The 16606-nt window shown below is 56.4% G+C and overlaps 1 pseudogene; it reads right to left on the reverse strand.

Annotated features, from left to right (window-relative positions):
- Positions 1-459: 459 nt before the first annotated feature.
- LOC141934302 (feather keratin 1-like) lies at positions 460-930 on the reverse strand (annotated as a pseudogene).
- Between the last annotated feature and the right edge of the window lie 15676 nt (positions 931-16606).

A 16606-nucleotide genomic window follows, 5' to 3' on the forward strand; every position in this document is an offset into this window, starting at 1 on the left:
AGGGGAAAGGATGACACAGAGGCGTGCGCTGGGATGCAGCAGAACTTTAATGAGTCAAAAGAGGAAATGAGATCACTCTGAGTGGAGGTCCTGGTGCAGGGAGCACCAGGGGCAGAGAGCAGTCTGCGCCCCATGGCTGTGGCGGAGAGGCAGCCAGGTGTCCACCTGCCTGCCCCACAGAGGGAGCTGGGCCAGCAGGTCCTCCCTAGGCTGGCTCTGTGGTGCTCAGAGCCCAGGGGAGCACAGGACAAGCAGCACATGGGAGGGAAAGGAGAGAGTGGGAGAAAGGAAAGGCAGGCATGGGGCGTGCTTGGTGAGAGCCCAGGCTAGCCTCGTCCTTTTGCCAGAGGTGCTGGGGTGGCCCAGCCCCTCTGAAAGCAAGAACCCAGTGCTCCATCCCCAGTCTGGTCCCACCCAATGGGTCCCTGGGGGCCTTCCCCAGGGCTGTCACCAGCAGCTTCAGCAGGGGAGGCACCTCCTGCCGCAGAGGCGGCTGCCAAGGCCGGAGAGGCCAAAGCCCCCGGAGGAGATGGGCACTCCCTCAGAGCTGAGGATGCTGCCAACGGCAGCGGAGGTGGAGGAGCCCACGGCGGTGCTCTGCGGGAAGGAGCTGAGGATGGGGCCGGGCAGGGTCACCACCACGGGGGAGGGCTGGATGACGACGGTGGAGTCCTGGCACTGCCTGACACAGGGCTCATTGCAGCTGTTGGCCAGCGGGGTCGGGCCGCAGGGCTGGCAGGGCTGGCAGGGCAGGCACGGGTTGTAGCAGGACATGACTCAACTGTGAAGATGAACCTGGGCTCTAGAATTGGAAAACAAAGCATGGGGGGGTGCTTGATGAGCCACCTGGCACCCCACCATGAGGGAGAAGAGAGACGAGGAGAAGAGGTGGAGGCCTTTTAGGGAGGCCCACGGGTTTCTCCTTCCCATCAGCCCAAAAGAACCCTGCCAAGAGTGACCAAGTCCAGGGAGGTCCCCACCATGTCCATAGCTCACGCCAGACAAGCCCCAGCCTCTCTCCATGAAAAAAACTTCTGCCCCCTTCCCACTCCCATGATAAGCAGATTCATACACCAGGGAAGACACGGCGAGGAGGACGAGGAGGACGAGGAGGAAGATGAGGAGGAAGGCAAGAAAGGAGTCCCAACTCACCTTGTTCCCAAGGAGATGGAGCTGAGAGGAGTAGATGAGAGAGTGAGGAGAAGGGCCCGCTTTTATACTGCTCCGGCACCACCCCAGGCGCACAGTCACTGCACGCAGGCAGTAATTTTCCAACAGACTCACCTCCAAAGTAAAATATCCTACCTAGTGGCACAGGCTGTGCTTTGTTTCCGTCAACAGTGCCATTTCATTTCCTCATTTCTGACATGCTTGGTCTGCCATGTAGGCTCTTTTCATGTGCCGGGAGGGGAGGCAGGATTTGCCGTCAAGACATGAGGCTCCTGACACTCCTCGGAACATCTGGACCAGGGAAGGCTTACATGCAGTAGAGGAGAATCAGGTGTGGGAGCAATCAAAGAGATTGGACAGGCATGAGTGCATGTATCCTGATGCCACGCACCCAAGGGAGTTGGTTGGTGTCACTACAAGGCCACTCTCAACTCCCTTTGAAAGTCACAGCAGTCAGGGAACGCATCTGAGGACTGGAAGGAAGCCAGTGGGCCTCCTGTCTTCAAGAAGGGCACAAAGGAGGAGCCGGGGAACAACAGGCCAGTCAGCCTCACCTCCACCTCTGCAAAGGTGATGGAGCAAATCATCCTGGAAGCGCTTCCCAAGACAAAAGGACAAGAAAATGATTGTGAGTGGTCAGCATGGATTTACAGAGGGCAAGGCAGGCCTGACCAACCTCCTGGCCTTCTTTGATGACCTGCTTGGCTCCGGTGTATGAGGGAAGGGCAGCGAATGTGGTTCATCTCATCTAAACAAGGCTTTTGACGCTGTCTCCTGTGACAATCCTTACGGAGCGAGTGACAAAAAAGAGGCTGGGGAAGAGGGCAGTGCAGGGGATTGAAATCTGGCATGCCTGCTGGCCTCCAAGGATTATGACAAGTGTCACGATGTCCAGCTGGCGGTCACTCTCTCCTGGTGCCAGGCCTTTGGGTCGCCAGGTCGGGGTCCAAAGCATGTGACCAAAGTGCATGGTGGTGTGAGGAGACACAGAGAGAGGAACAAGGTGCTGTCCCGAGCCTCAACACACTGCTCTGGTAGTGAGGAGGGAGGGACCCAACTGCACAGGGCTTGTTGAGGAGCAACATTGTCCCTCTGCAAGCCTGCTGATGGCGTAGGTTGGGGACCCCCAGAGACAGCCACAAGAGGGGATAAATTTACCAGAGAAATCAGCACATGTCTCCCCAGAAGGAGAAGCTGTGCTTGGGCAAAGGCATTTGAAATCACTAGCGCAGCCCATCTGCCCATAGAGGCAGTGATCAGCACGAGCTGGAGTGAGCAGAGAGGCAGACAGGAAGGTAGAAGGATGTGGCGGCTCCTCAGTCACAGGAGCCTTTGGGAACCCAGGAGAGGACCGCATTGGTGCAAAGACAGGCCGACCTTCCTGCACAGGGTTTTGAAAACAACCTCACCAGCCATGTCCTCCGTCTGCACAGACTGCTCCAGCACTTGGGGGCACATCTTCTGCCTGTACTGACATGGTCTTGCTCAGGAAATGCTTGGGCCTCTCATCCTGATACTTCAAAAGAGCCTCTGCGGCCTAGAGGTCACGTCAGAAATGAGGAAATGAAATGGCACTGTTGACGGAAACTAAAACACAACCTGTGCCACTAGGTAGGATATTTTGCTTTGGAGGTGAGTCTGTTGGAAAATTACTGCCCGCGTGCAGTGACTGTGGGCCTGGGGCGGTGCCGGAGCAGTATAAAAGCGGGCCCTTCTCCTCACTCTCTCATCCACTCCTCTCAGCTCCATCTCCTTGGGAACAAGGTGAGTTTGGCGCCCTTTCTTGCCTTCCTGCTCATCTTCCTCCTTGTGCTCCTCTGGGGTTTTTCAACACATACCTGTCTCTCTGTCCGATGCTGTGTCTTGAGGCTGTTTGTGAAGGGAGAGAGAAGGGAGGAGAAGGTGTGGCAAGCAGAGAGGTTGGGGCTTGGTGGAGGTGTCTTGTGAGGTATGGGCTAGGTGGGGAGCTCCCTGGGCATGGTCACACTTGGTTGGGCTCTTTTGAGCTGAGGAGAAGGGTATCCCTCATGGTGGGGTGCCAGGCTGCTCGTCAACCACCCCTCGTGCTTTGTTATGCCTTTCTGCATGCCCCAGGCTCATCTCCACTGTCGAGACATGTCCTGCAACAACCCGTGCCTGCCATGCCTGCCCTGCCAGCCCTGCCGGCCCTGCGGCCCGACCCCGCTGGCCAACAGCTGCAATGAGCCCTGTGTCAGGCAGTGCCAGGACTCCACCGTCGTCATCCAGCCCTCCCCCGTGGTGGTGACCCTGCCCGGCCCCATCCTCAGCTCCTTCCCGCAGAGCACCGCCGTGGGCTCCTCCACCTCCGCTGCCGTTGGCAGCATCCTCAGCTCTGAGGGAGTGCCCATCTCCTCCGGGGGCTTTGGCCTCTCCGGCCTTGGCAGCCGCCTCTGCGGCAGGAGGTGCCTCCCCTGCTAAAGCTGCTGGTGACAGCCCTGGGGAAGGCCCCCAGGGACCCACAGGGTGGGACCAGACTGGGGATGGAGCACTGGGTTCTTGCTTTCAGAGGGGCTGGGCCATCCCAGCACCTCTGGCAAAAGGACGCGGCCAGCCTGGGCTCTCACCAAGCACGCCCCATGCCTGCCTTTCCTTCTCCCACTCTCTCTTTTCCCTCCCGTGTGCTGCTTGTCCTGTGCTCCCCTGGGCTCTGAGCCCCACAGAGCCAGCCTAGGGAGGACCTGCTGGCCCTGATCCCTCTGTGGCGCAGGCAGGTGGACACCTGGCTGCATCTCCGCCACAGCCATGGGGCACAGACTCCTTTCTGGCCCTGGTGCTCCCTGCACTAGAGCCTCCACTCAGAGTTACCTCGTTTCTGCCATTTGATCCATTAAAGTTTCGCTGCATCCCAGCCCATGCCTCTATGTCATCCTTTGCCTTGCAGAAGCTCTCCCAAGATAATCAGGGATAGAGTTGGGGTTGCTCAGGGCTGATTCTGGGAAGGGGATCCCGAGGACGGCTGTGCAGTGACACAGGCTCACTTTGTGCAGTCATGCAGTGGTTCCCACTCGCATGCCTTTGGGAATGCTGAAGGCTCCCCGTGTGCCCCATGCACCCAGAGCTTCCCCAGGGCAACACTCTCCTCACCACTGCTGCTGCAGTGTCCGCAGAAGGAAGGACCACGCAGAGGCAGTTAAAAATCTTTCCTGTGGTGGGTTAAGATTGTCTTGCTGCCAGATTGGTGAGGATACAATTGTTACTGATCACATCCACAGGGATATGAGGACCTCCATCATGTCTTTTTACTCCCCAGAAACGCATCTCCTGTGCACGTCCTTTGACCTTGCTTCTTTTTACGGCCAATCCACCTTTCAGACTAGCTCCATGGGTTGCCCCTCACAGCTGAAGTGCTGGCCTGTGGGCACAAGGAGGGAGAGAGATTTTCTTCCAAATTTCACAGGCAGGAAGATGCTCTCTCCACCGCTGCTGTATCCAAATCTGGGCAATACGTTGCTGCCAAGCTGTTAGATCTGGACAACCTTTTTCACATGGTCTGTATACGCAGGGCATTATCTAGAGCCTGGAGACCTCCCTGTCATCGAGGTCACGGTAGATGACTTCCAGCACCATTAATTCTCTCAGGTTCTGCAAACCTTCTTAAGCAGCAGTCGACCTTCCTTGCTAAAGCCTAAGATCTCCGTCGAACAGATATCTTGCCCTCACGCTTGACACGAGATGCTTCCAGAGACTGCGACTTGTTGCCTTTTTTCCAATCCCAGTGTCAAAGGATCGCAGCTGTTGGGCTTCCTTACCTTCTAATTCCTGACTGTTGGCCCCACTCTCCCAGCCGCGGAGTTGCCAGGCAGTTCTCCTCTCACCTGGCTAGTGCCTGTCATCTTTCCACATGTCTCAAAGCTCTCTCAAAGTCAGGAAGCCCGTACTTTCCTTCTCTGGAGTGATTTCTCTCACTTCTTCCTGACATTTCTTTGCTGACGGACCAGCTTACCAACCAGATTCTTCCTCCTCCTCACTCCCTTCCTAGTCGATGACATGGACCCGTTCACCTCCTTGCCCGCTAGGTCTTTTTCACCTCTAGGGCCATTCCTGGAGGTGGTGTTTGGGTCCCTATCTCAGCCATGGTGTTCACACCTGTGGTTTGGGTCTCTGCCTCAACTACCATGTTCTTAGATGTAGTTTGGATCCCTGGCTGAATCGTGACAATCTCTTGGGTCCCTGCCTTAGCCACGGTCCTCTGATAGCGCTCAACTGGGGCTCTAAAGATGCAGGTCAAACCCCAATACAGGGCAAAAAGCAGCTGGTTTTCAAGCAGCTGCCACCCAGGGTCCGGCCAGCTCAGGACACGTTTCACTGTCGCCTCAGCCAAAAGTTGTCTCTTCTTACGCCCGCACGACAGCAGATTCCGCAAACCCTGCGATCAGCCAACAGTGTGAATCGGTAGTTTTAAACACCTCCCGTAAGGGTGAAGAAGGACCTTGGGAACCTGCGCAACAAAACGTCCCACATCAGTCCCAGGTGGGGCTCTCCGCAAGACAGCTCCCTCAGCACAAGAAGGGCCTCAAGGCCAGGGCAAAGCACATGGCTTTTGGTTCTGTTAACATGTTCCAAGCTCAGCCAACTGAAGGGAGAAGCATTGCAGCAAGCAAAGTCCCTGACCTGCCCAGAGGCCTGTCAGTTAGTAACTACCACAACTATAGCACGCTCCATCCAAAACTGCCATTGTCTCGAACCCCACGATAAGCACCAAAAAGACTTGGGTGAGTTGTCCTTGTCTGCTCATCAGGTGTCCACCAAGATGCTCTATCACTCCCCATCCTCAAAGAGAAAGGGGGGACAAAAGAAGATGGAAATCTCATGGGTCAGGATAAGGGCAGTTTAACGAAGACAGTCAAAGCAAAGCGTGCAGATGCAAAGCGAAGCAAGAAGGTTTATTCTCTACTGCCCATCAGCAGGCGATGTGCAGCCACTTCTGGGAAGCAGGGTCACAGTACACTTAGTGGTTGCTTCCGAGGAGAAAGGCCATAATAAGGAATGCCACCCCACACCCCATCCCCCCACCTCCTCCTTTCTCTTAGCATTTGTTGCTGACCATGATGTCATCTAGTATGGAATATCCCTTTGGTCAGCCTGGGTCGGCTGTCCTGGCTATGTCACCTCCAACCTCCTGCCCACACCCAGCCTACTGGCCTTTTGGAGAGGGAGCTGGAGAGACAGTCTTGCTGCTGCACAAGCACTGCCCAGCAAAACCCAAAACATTTATCTGTTATCAACACCATTCTAACTACAACTACAAAGAGCAAGCTGGAGGGCTAATATGGTGGAACTTAACTTCACCCCAGGTAGACCCTATACAGTGCTGTTACCATCCACCGCGCATTCATCCCCAACAACCGCTTTCCAGAAACAGCCCTGAGCCACACCTCTCTCCCTGGGCACCTTGGGGGACTATACGGAGGGGAAAGGATGACACAGAGGCGTGCGCTGGGATGCAGCAGAACTTTAATGAGTCAAAAGAGGAAATGAGATCACTCTGAGTGGAGGTCCTGGTGCAGGGAGCACCAGGGGCAGAGAGCAGTCTGCGCCCCATGGCTGTGGCGGAGAGGCAGCCAGGTGTCCACCTGCCTGCCCCACAGAGGGAGCTGGGCCAGCAGGTCCTCCCTAGGCTGGCTCTGTGGTGCTCAGAGCCCAGGGGAGCACAGGACAAGCAGCACACGGGAGGGAAAAGAGAGAGTGGGAGAAAGGAAAGGCAGGCATGGGGCGTGCTTGGTGAGAGCCCAGGCTAGCCTCGTCCTTTTGCCAGAGGTGCTGGGGTGGCCCAGCCCCTCTGAAAGCAAGAACCCAGTGCTCCATCCCCAGTCTGGTCCCACCCAATGGGTCCCTGGGGGCCTTCCCCAGGGCTGTCACCAGCAGCTTCAGCAGGGGAGGCACCTCCTGCCGCAGAGGCGGCTGCCAAGGCCGGAGAGGCCAAAGCCCCCGGAGGAGATGGGCACTCCCTCAGAGCTGAGGATGCTGCCAACGGCAGCGGAGGTGGAGGAGCCCACGGCGGTGCTCTGCGGGAAGGAGCTGAGGATGGGGCCAGGCAGGGTCACCACCACGGGGGAGGGCTGGATGACGACGGTGGAGTCCTGGCACTGCCTGACACAGGACTCATTGCAGCTGTTGGCCAGCGGGGTCGGGCCGCAGGGCTGGCAGGGCTGGCAGGGCAGGCACGGGTTGTAGCAGGACATGACTCAACTGTGAAGATGAACCTGGGCTCTAGAAGTGGAAAACAAAGCATGGGGGGGTGCTTGATGAGCCACCTGGCACCCCACCATGAGGGAGAAGAGAGACGAGGAGAAGAGGTGGAGGCCTTTTAGGGAGGCCCATGGGTTTCTCCTTCCCATCAGCCCAAAAGAACCCTGCCAAGAGTGACCAAGTCCAGGGAGGTCCCCACCATGTCCATAGCTCACGCCAGACAAGCCCCAGCCTCTCTCCATGAAAAAAACTTCTGCCCCCTTCCCACTCCCATGATAAGCAGATTCATACACCAGGGAAGACACGGCGAGGAGGACGAGGAGGACGAGGAGGAAGATGAGGAGGAAGGCAAGAAAGGAGTCCCAACTCACCTTGTTCCCAAGGAGATGGAGCTGAGAGGAGTAGACGAGAGAGTGAGGAGAAGGGCCCGCTTTTATACTGCTCCGGCACCACCCCAGGCGCACAGTCACTGCACGCAGGCAGTAATTTTCCAACAGACTCACCTCCAAAGTAAAATATCCTACCTAGTGGCACAGGCTGTGCTTTGTTTCCGTCAACAGTGCCATTTCATTTCCTCATTTCTGACATGCTTGGTCTGCCATGTAGGCTCTTTTCATGTGCCGGGAGGGGAGGCAGGATTTGCCGTCAAGACATGAGGCTCCTGACACTCCTCGGAACATCTGGACCAGGGAAGGCTTACATGCAGTAGAGGAGAATCAGGTGTGGGAGCAATCAAAGAGATTGGACAGGCATGAGTGCATGTATCCTGATGCCACGCACCCAAGGGAGTTGGTTGGTGTCACTACAAGGCCGCTCTCAACTCCCTTTGAAAGTCACAGCAGTCAGGGAACGCATCTGAGGACTGGAAGGAAGCCAGTGGGCCTCCTGTCTTCAAGAAGGGCACAAAGGAGGAGCCGGGGAACAACAGGCCAGTCAGCCTCACCTCCACCTCTGCAAAGGTGATGGAGCAAATCATCCTGGAAGCGCTTCCCAAGACAAAAGGACAAGAAAATGATTGTGAGTGGTCAGCATGGATTTACAGAGGGCAAGGCAGGCCTGACCAACCTCCTGGCCTTCTTTGATGACCTGCTTGGCTCCGGTGTATGAGGGAAGGGCAGCGAATGTGGTTCATCTCATCTAAACAAGGCTTTTGACGCTGTCTCCTGTGACAATCCTTACGGAGCGAGTGACAAAAAAGAGGCTGGGGAAGAGGGCAGTGCAGGGGATTGAAATCTGGCATGCCTGCTGGCCTCCAAGGATTATGACAAGTGTCACGATGTCCAGCTGGCGGTCACTCTCTCCTGGTGCCAGGCCTTTGGGTCGCCAGGTCGGGGTCCAAAGCATGTGACCAAAGTGCATGGTGGTGTGAGGAGACACAGAGAGAGGAACAAGGTGCTGTCCCGAGCCTCAACACACTGCTCTGGTAGTGAGGAGGGAGGGACCCAACTGCACAGGGCTTGTTGAGGAGCAACATTGTCCCTCTGCAAGCCTGCTGATGGCGTAGGTTGGGGACCCCCAGAGACAGCCACAAGAGGGGATAAATTTACCAGAGAAATCAGCACATGTCTCCCCAGAAGGAGAAGCTGTGCTTGGGCAAAGGCATTTGAAATCACTAGCGCAGCCCATCTGCCCATAGAGGCAGTGATCAGCACGAGCTGGAGTGAGCAGAGAGGCAGACAGGAAGGTAGAAGGATGTGGCGGCTCCTCAGTCACAGGAGCCTTTGGGAACCCAGGAGAGGACCGCATTGGTGCAAAGACAGGCCGACCTTCCTGCACAGGGTTTTGAAAACAACCTCACCAGCCATGTCCTCCGTCTGCACAGACTGCTCCAGCACTTGGGGGCACATCTTCTGCCTGTACTGACATGGTCTTGCTCAGGAAATGCTTGGGCCTCTCATCCTGATACTTCAAAAGAGCCTCTGCGGCCTAGAGGTCACGTCAGAAATGAGGAAATGAAATGGCACTGTTGACGGAAACTAAAACACAACCTGTGCCACTAGGTAGGATATTTTGCTTTGGAGGTGAGTCTGTTGGAAAATTACTGCCCGCGTGCAGTGACTGTGGGCCTGGGGCGGTGCCGGAGCAGTATAAAAGCGGGCCCTTCTCCTCACTCTCTCATCCACTCCTCTCAGCTCCATCTCCTTGGGAACAAGGTGAGTTTGGCGCCCTTTCTTGCCTTCCTGCTCATCTTCCTCCTTGTGCTCCTCTGGGGTTTTTCAACACATACCTGTCTCTCTGTCCGATGCTGTGTCTTGAGGCTGTTTGTGAAGGGAGAGAGAAGGGAGGAGAAGGTGTGGCAAGCAGAGAGGTTGGGGCTTGGTGGAGGTGTCTTGTGAGGTATGGGCTAGGTGGGGAGCTCCCTGGGCATGGTCACACTTGGTTGGGCTCTTTTGAGCTGAGGAGAAGGGTATCCCTCATGGTGGGGTGCCAGGCTGCTCGTCAACCACCCCTCGTGCTTTGTTATGCCTTTCTGCATGCCCCAGGCTCATCTCCACTGTCGAGACATGTCCTGCAACAACCCGTGCCTGCCATGCCTGCCCTGCCAGCCCTGCCGGCCCTGCGGCCCGACCCCGCTGGCCAACAGCTGCAATGAGCCCTGTGTCAGGCAGTGCCAGGACTCCACCGTCGTCATCCAGCCCTCCCCCGTGGTGGTGACCCTGCCCGGCCCCATCCTCAGCTCCTTCCCGCAGAGCACCGCCGTGGGCTCCTCCACCTCCGCTGCCGTTGGCAGCATCCTCAGCTCTGAGGGAGTGCCCATCTCCTCCGGGGGCTTTGGCCTCTCCGGCCTTGGCAGCCGCCTCTGCGGCAGGAGGTGCCTCCCCTGCTGAAGCTGCTGGTGACAGCCCTGGGGAAGGCCCCCAGGGACCCACAGGGTGGGACCAGACTGGGGATGGAGCACTGGGTTCTTGCTTTCAGAGGGGCTGGGCCATCCCAGCACCTCTGGCAAAAGGACGCGGCCAGCCTGGGCTCTCACCAAGCACGCCCCATGCCTGCCTTTCCTTCTCCCACTCTCTCTTTTCCCTCCCGTGTGCTGCTTGTCCTGTGCTCCCCTGGGCTCTGAGCCCCACAGAGCCAGCCTAGGGAGGACCTGCTGGCCCTGATCCCTCTGTGGCGCAGGCAGGTGGACACCTGGCTGCATCTCCGCCACAGCCATGGGGCACAGACTCCTTTCTGGCCCTGGTGCTCCCTGCACTAGAGCCTCCACTCAGAGTTACCTCGTTTCTGCCATTTGATCCATTAAAGTTTCGCTGCATCCCAGCCCATGCCTCTATGTCATCCTTTGCCTTGCAGAAGCTCTCCCAAGATAATCAGGGATAGAGTTGGGGTTGCTCAGGGCTGATTCTGGGAAGGGGATCCCGAGGACGGCTGTGCAGTGACACAGGCTCACTTTGTGCAGTCATGCAGTGGTTCCCACTCGCATGCCTTTGGGAATGCTGAAGGCTCCCCGTGTGCCCCATGCACCCAGAGCTTCCCCAGGGCAACACTCTCCTCACCACTGCTGCTGCAGTGTCCGCAGAAGGAAGGACCACGCAGAGGCAGTTAAAAATCTTTCCTGTGGTGGGTTAAGATTGTCTTGCTGCCAGATTGGTGAGGATACAATTGTTACTGATCACATCCACAGGGATATGAGGACCTCCATCATGTCTTTTTACTCCCCAGAAACGCATCTCCTGTGCACGTCCTTTGACCTTGCTTCTTTTTACGGCCAATCCACCTTTCAGACTAGCTCCATGGGTTGCCCCTCACAGCTGAAGTGCTGGCCTGTGGGCACAAGGAGGGAGAGAGATTTTCTTCCAAATTTCACAGGCAGGAAGATGCTCTCTCCACCGCTGCTGTATCCAAATCTGGGCAATACGTTGCTGCCAAGCTGTTAGATCTGGACAACCTTTTTCACATGGTCTGTATACGCAGGGCATTATCTAGAGCCTGGAGACCTCCCTGTCATCGAGGTCACGGTAGATGACTTCCAGCACCATTAATTCTCTCAGGTTCTGCAAACCTTCTTAAGCAGCAGTCGACCTTCCTTGCTAAAGCCTAAGATCTCCGTCGAACAGATATCTTGCCCTCACGCTTGACACGAGATGCTTCCAGAGACTGCGACTTGTTGCCTTTTTTCCAATCCCAGTGTCAAAGGATCGCAGCTGTTGGGCTTCCTTACCTTCTAATTCCTGACTGTTGGCCCCACTCTCCCAGCCGCGGAGTTGCCAGGCAGTTCTCCTCTCACCTGGCTAGTGCCTGTCATCTTTCCACATGTCTCAAAGCTCTCTCAAAGTCAGGAAGCCCGTACTTTCCTTCTCTGGAGTGATTTCTCTCACTTCTTCCTGACATTTCTTTGCTGACGGACCAGCTTACCAACCAGATTCTTCCTCCTCCTCACTCCCTTCCTAGTCGATGACATGGACCCGTTCACCTCCTTGCCCGCTAGGTCTTTTTCACCTCTAGGGCCATTCCTGGAGGTGGTGTTTGGGTCCCTATCTCAGCCATGGTGTTCACACCTGTGGTTTGGGTCTCTGCCTCAACTACCATGTTCTTAGATGTAGTTTGGATCCCTGGCTGAATCGTGACAATCTCTTGGGTCCCTGCCTTAGCCACGGTCCTCTGATAGCGCTCAACTGGGGCTCTAAAGATGCAGGTCAAACCCCAATACAGGGCAAAAAGCAGCTGGTTTTCAAGCAGCTGCCACCCAGGGTCCGGCCAGCTCAGGACACGTTTCACTGTCGCCTCAGCCAAAAGTTGTCTCTTCTTACGCCCGCACGACAGCAGATTCCGCAAACCCTGCGATCAGCCAACAGTGTGAATCGGTAGTTTTAAACACCTCCCGTAAGGGTGAAGAAGGACCTTGGGAACCTGCGCAACAAAACGTCCCACATCAGTCCCAGGTGGGGCTCTCCGCAAGACAGCTCCCTCAGCACAGGAAGGGCCTCAAGGCCAGGGCAAAGCACATGGCTTTTGGTTCTGTTAACATGTTCCAAGCTCAGCCAACTGAAGGGAGAAGCATTGCAGCAAGCAAAGTCCCTGACCTGCCCAGAGGCCTGTCAGTTAGTAACTACCACAACTATAGCACGCTCCATTCAAAACTGCCATTGTCTCGAACCCCACGATAAGCACCAAAAAGACTTGGGTGAGTTGTCCTTGTCTGCTCATCAGGTGTCCACCAAGATGCTCTATCACTCCCCATCCTCAAAGAGAAAGGGGGGACAAAAGAAGATGGAAATCTCATGGGTCAGGATAAGGGCAGTTTAACGAAGACAGTCAAAGCAAAGCGTGCAGATGCAAAGCGAAGCAAGAAGGTTTATTCTCTACTGCCCATCAGCAGGCGATGTGCAGCCACTTGTGGGAAGCAGGGTCACAGTACACTTAGTGGTTGCTTCCGAGGAGAAAGGCCATAATAAGGAATGCCACCCCACACCCCATCCCCCCACCTCCTCCTTTCTCTTAGCATTTGTTGCTGACCATGATGTCATCTGGTACGGAATATCCCTTTGGTCAGCCTGGGTCGGCTGTCCTGGCTATGTCACCTCCAACCTCCTGCCCACACCCAGCCTACTGGCCTTTTGGAGAGGGAGCTGGAGAGACAGTCTTGCTGCTGCACAAGCACTGCCCAGCAAAACCCAAAACATTTATCTGTTATCAACACCATTCTAGCTACAACTACAAAGAGCAAGCTGGAGGGCTAATATGGTGGAACTTAACTTCACCCCAGGTAGACCCTATACAGTGCTGTTACCATCCACCGCGCATTCATCCCCAACAACCGCTTTCCAGAAACAGCCCTGAGCCACACCTCTCTCCCTGGGCACCTTGGGGGACTATACGGAGGGGAAAGGATGACACAGAGGCGTGCGCTGGGATGCAGCAGAACTTTAATGAGTCAAAAGAGGAAATGAGATCACTCTGAGTGGAGGTCCTGGTGCAGGGAGCACCAGGGGCAGAGAGCAGTCTGCGCCCCATGGCTGTGGCGGAGAGGCAGCCAGGTGTCCACCTGCCTGCCCCACAGAGGGAGCTGGGCCAGCAGGTCCTCCCTAGGCTGGCTCTGTGGTGCTCAGAGCCCAGGGGAGCACAGGACAAGCAGCACACGGGAGGGAAAGGAGAGAGTGGGAGAAAGGAAAGGCAGGCATGGGGCGTGCTTGGTGAGAGCCCAGGCTAGCCTCGTCCTTTTGCCAGAGGTGCTGGGGTGGCCCAGCCCCTCTGAAAGCAAGAACCCAGTGCTCCATCCCCAGTCTGGTCCCACCCAATGGGTCCCTGGGGGCCTTCCCCAGGGCTGTCACCAGCAGCTTCAGCAGGGGAGGCACCTCCTGCCGCAGAGGCGGCTGCCAAGGCCGGAGAGGCCAAAGCCCCCGGAGGAGATGGGCACTCCCTCAGAGCTGAGGATGCTGCCAACGGCAGCGGAGGTGGAGGAGCCCACGGCGGTGCTCTGCGGGAAGGAGCTGAGGATGGGGCCAGGCAGGGTCACCACCACGGGGGAGGGCTGGATGACGACGGTGGAGTCCTGGCACTGCCTGACACAGGACTCATTGCAGCTGTTGGCCAGCGGGGTCGGGCCGCAGGGCTGGCAGGGCTGGCAGGGCAGGCACGGGTTGTAGCAGGACATGACTCAACTGTGAAGATGAACCTGGGCTCTAGAAGTGGAAAACAAAGCATGGGGGGGTGCTTGATGAGCCACCTGGCACCCCACCATGAGGGAGAAGAGAGACGAGGAGAAGAGGTGGAGGCCTTTTAGGGAGGCCCATGGGTTTCTCCTTCCCATCAGCCCAAAAGAACCCTGCCAAGAGTGACCAAGTCCAGGGAGGTCCCCACCATGTCCATAGCTCACGCCAGACAAGCCCCAGCCTCTCTCCATGAAAAAAACTTCTGCCCCCTTCCCACTCCCATGATAAGCAGATTCATACACCAGGGAAGACACGGCGAGGAGGACGAGGAGGACGAGGAGGAAGATGAGGAGGAAGGCAAGAAAGGAGTCCCAACTCACCTTGTTCCCAAGGAGATGGAGCTGAGAGGAGTAGATGAGAGAGTGAGGAGAAGGGCCCGCTTTTATACTGCTCCGGCACCACCCCAGGCGCACAGACACTGCACGCAGGCAGTAATTTTCCAACAGACTCACCTCCAAAGTAAAATATCCTACCTAGTGGCACAGGCTGTGCTTTGTTTCCGTCAACAGTGCCATTTCATTTCCTCATTTCTGACATGCTTGGTCTGCCATGTAGGCTCTTTTCATGTGCCGGGAGGGGAGGCAGGATTTGCCGTCAAGACATGAGGCTCCTGACACTCCTCGGAACATCTGGACCAGGGAAGGCTTACATGCAGTAGAGGAGAATCAGGTGTGGGAGCAATCAAAGAGATTGGACAGGCATGAGTGCATGTATCCTGATGCCACGCACCCAAGGGAGTTGGTTGGTGTCACTACAAGGCCGCTCTCAACTCCCTTTGAAAGTCACAGCAGTCAGGGAACGCATCTGAGGACTGGAAGGAAGCCAGTGGGCCTCCTGTCTTCAAGAAGGGCACAAAGGAGGAGCCGGGGAACAACAGGCCAGTCAGCCTCACCTCCACCTCTGCAAAGGTGATGGAGCAAATCATCCTGGAAGCGCTTCCCAAGACAAAAGGACAAGAAAATGATTGTGAGTGGTCAGCATGGATTTACAGAGGGCAAGGCAGGCCTGACCAACCTCCTGGCCTTCTTTGATGACCTGCTTGGCTCCGGTGTATGAGGGAAGGGCAGCGAATGTGGTTCATCTCATCTAAACAAGGCTTTTGACGCTGTCTCCTGTGACAATCCTTACGGAGCGAGTGACAAAAAAGAGGCTGGGGAAGAGGGCAGTGCAGGGGATTGAAATCTGGCATGCCTGCTGGCCTCCAAGGATTATGACAAGTGTCACGATGTCCAGCTGGCGGTCACTCTCTCCTGGTGCCAGGCCTTTGGGTCGCCAGGTCGGGGTCCAAAGCATGTGACCAAAGTGCATGGTGGTGTGAGGAGACACAGAGAGAGGAACAAGGTGCTGTCCCGAGCCTCAACACACTGCTCTGGTAGTGAGGAGGGAGGGACCCAACTGCACAGGGCTTGTTGAGGAGCAACATTGTCCCTCTGCAAGCCTGCTGATGGCGTAGGTTGGGGACCCCCAGAGACAGCCACAAGAGGGGATAAATTTACCAGAGAAATCAGCACATGTCTCCCCAGAAGGAGAAGCTGTGCTTGGGCAAAGGCATTTGAAATCACTAGCGCAGCCCATCTGCCCATAGAGGCAGTGATCAGCACGAGCTGGAGTGAGCAGAGAGGCAGACAGGAAGGTAGAAGGATGTGGCGGCTCCTCAGTCACAGGAGCCTTTGGGAACCCAGGAGAGGACCGCATTGGTGCAAAGACAGGCCGACCTTCCTGCACAGGGTTTTGAAAACAACCTCACCAGCCATGTCCTCCGTCTGCACAGACTGCTCCAGCACTTGGGGGCACATCTTCTGCCTGTACTGACATGGTCTTGCTCAGGAAATGCTTGGGCCTCTCATCCTGATACTTCAAAAGAGCCTCTGCGGCCTAGAGGTCACGTCAGAAATGAGGAAATGAAATGGCACTGTTGACGGAAACTAAAACACAACCTGTGCCACTAGGTAGGATATTTTGCTTTGGAGGTGAGTCTGTTGGAAAATTACTGCCCGCGTGCAGTGACTGTGGGCCTGGGGCGGTGCCGGAGCAGTATAAAAGCGGGCCCTTCTCCTCACTCTCTCATCCACTCCTCTCAGCTCCATCTCCTTGGGAACAAGGTGAGTTTGGCGCCCTTTCTTGCCTTCCTGCTCATCTTCCTCCTTGTGCTCCTCTGGGGTTTTTCAACACATACCTGTCTCTCTGTCCGATGCTGTGTCTTGAGGCTGTTTGTGAAGGGAGAGAGAAGGGAGGAGAAGGTGTGGCAAGCAGAGAGGTTGGGGCTTGGTGGAGGTGTCTTGTGAGGTATGGGCTAGGTGGGGAGCTCCCTGGGCATGGTCACACTTGGTTGGGCTCTTTTGAGCTGAGGAGAAGGGTATCCCTCATGGTGGGGTGCCAGGCTGCTCGTCAACCACCCCTCGTGCTTTGTTATGCCTTTCTGCATGCCCCAGGCTCATCTCCACTGTCGAGACATGTCCTGCAACAACCCGTGCCTGCCATGCCTGCCCTGCCAGCCCTGCCGGCCCTGCGGCCCGACCCCGCTGGCCAACAGCTGCAATGAGCCCTGTGTCAGGCAGTGCCAGGACTCCACCGTC

This window comes from Strix aluco, chromosome 24 (assembly GCF_031877795.1).
Source record: "Strix aluco isolate bStrAlu1 chromosome 24, bStrAlu1.hap1, whole genome shotgun sequence".
NCBI lineage: Eukaryota > Metazoa > Chordata > Aves > Strigiformes > Strigidae > Strix > Strix aluco.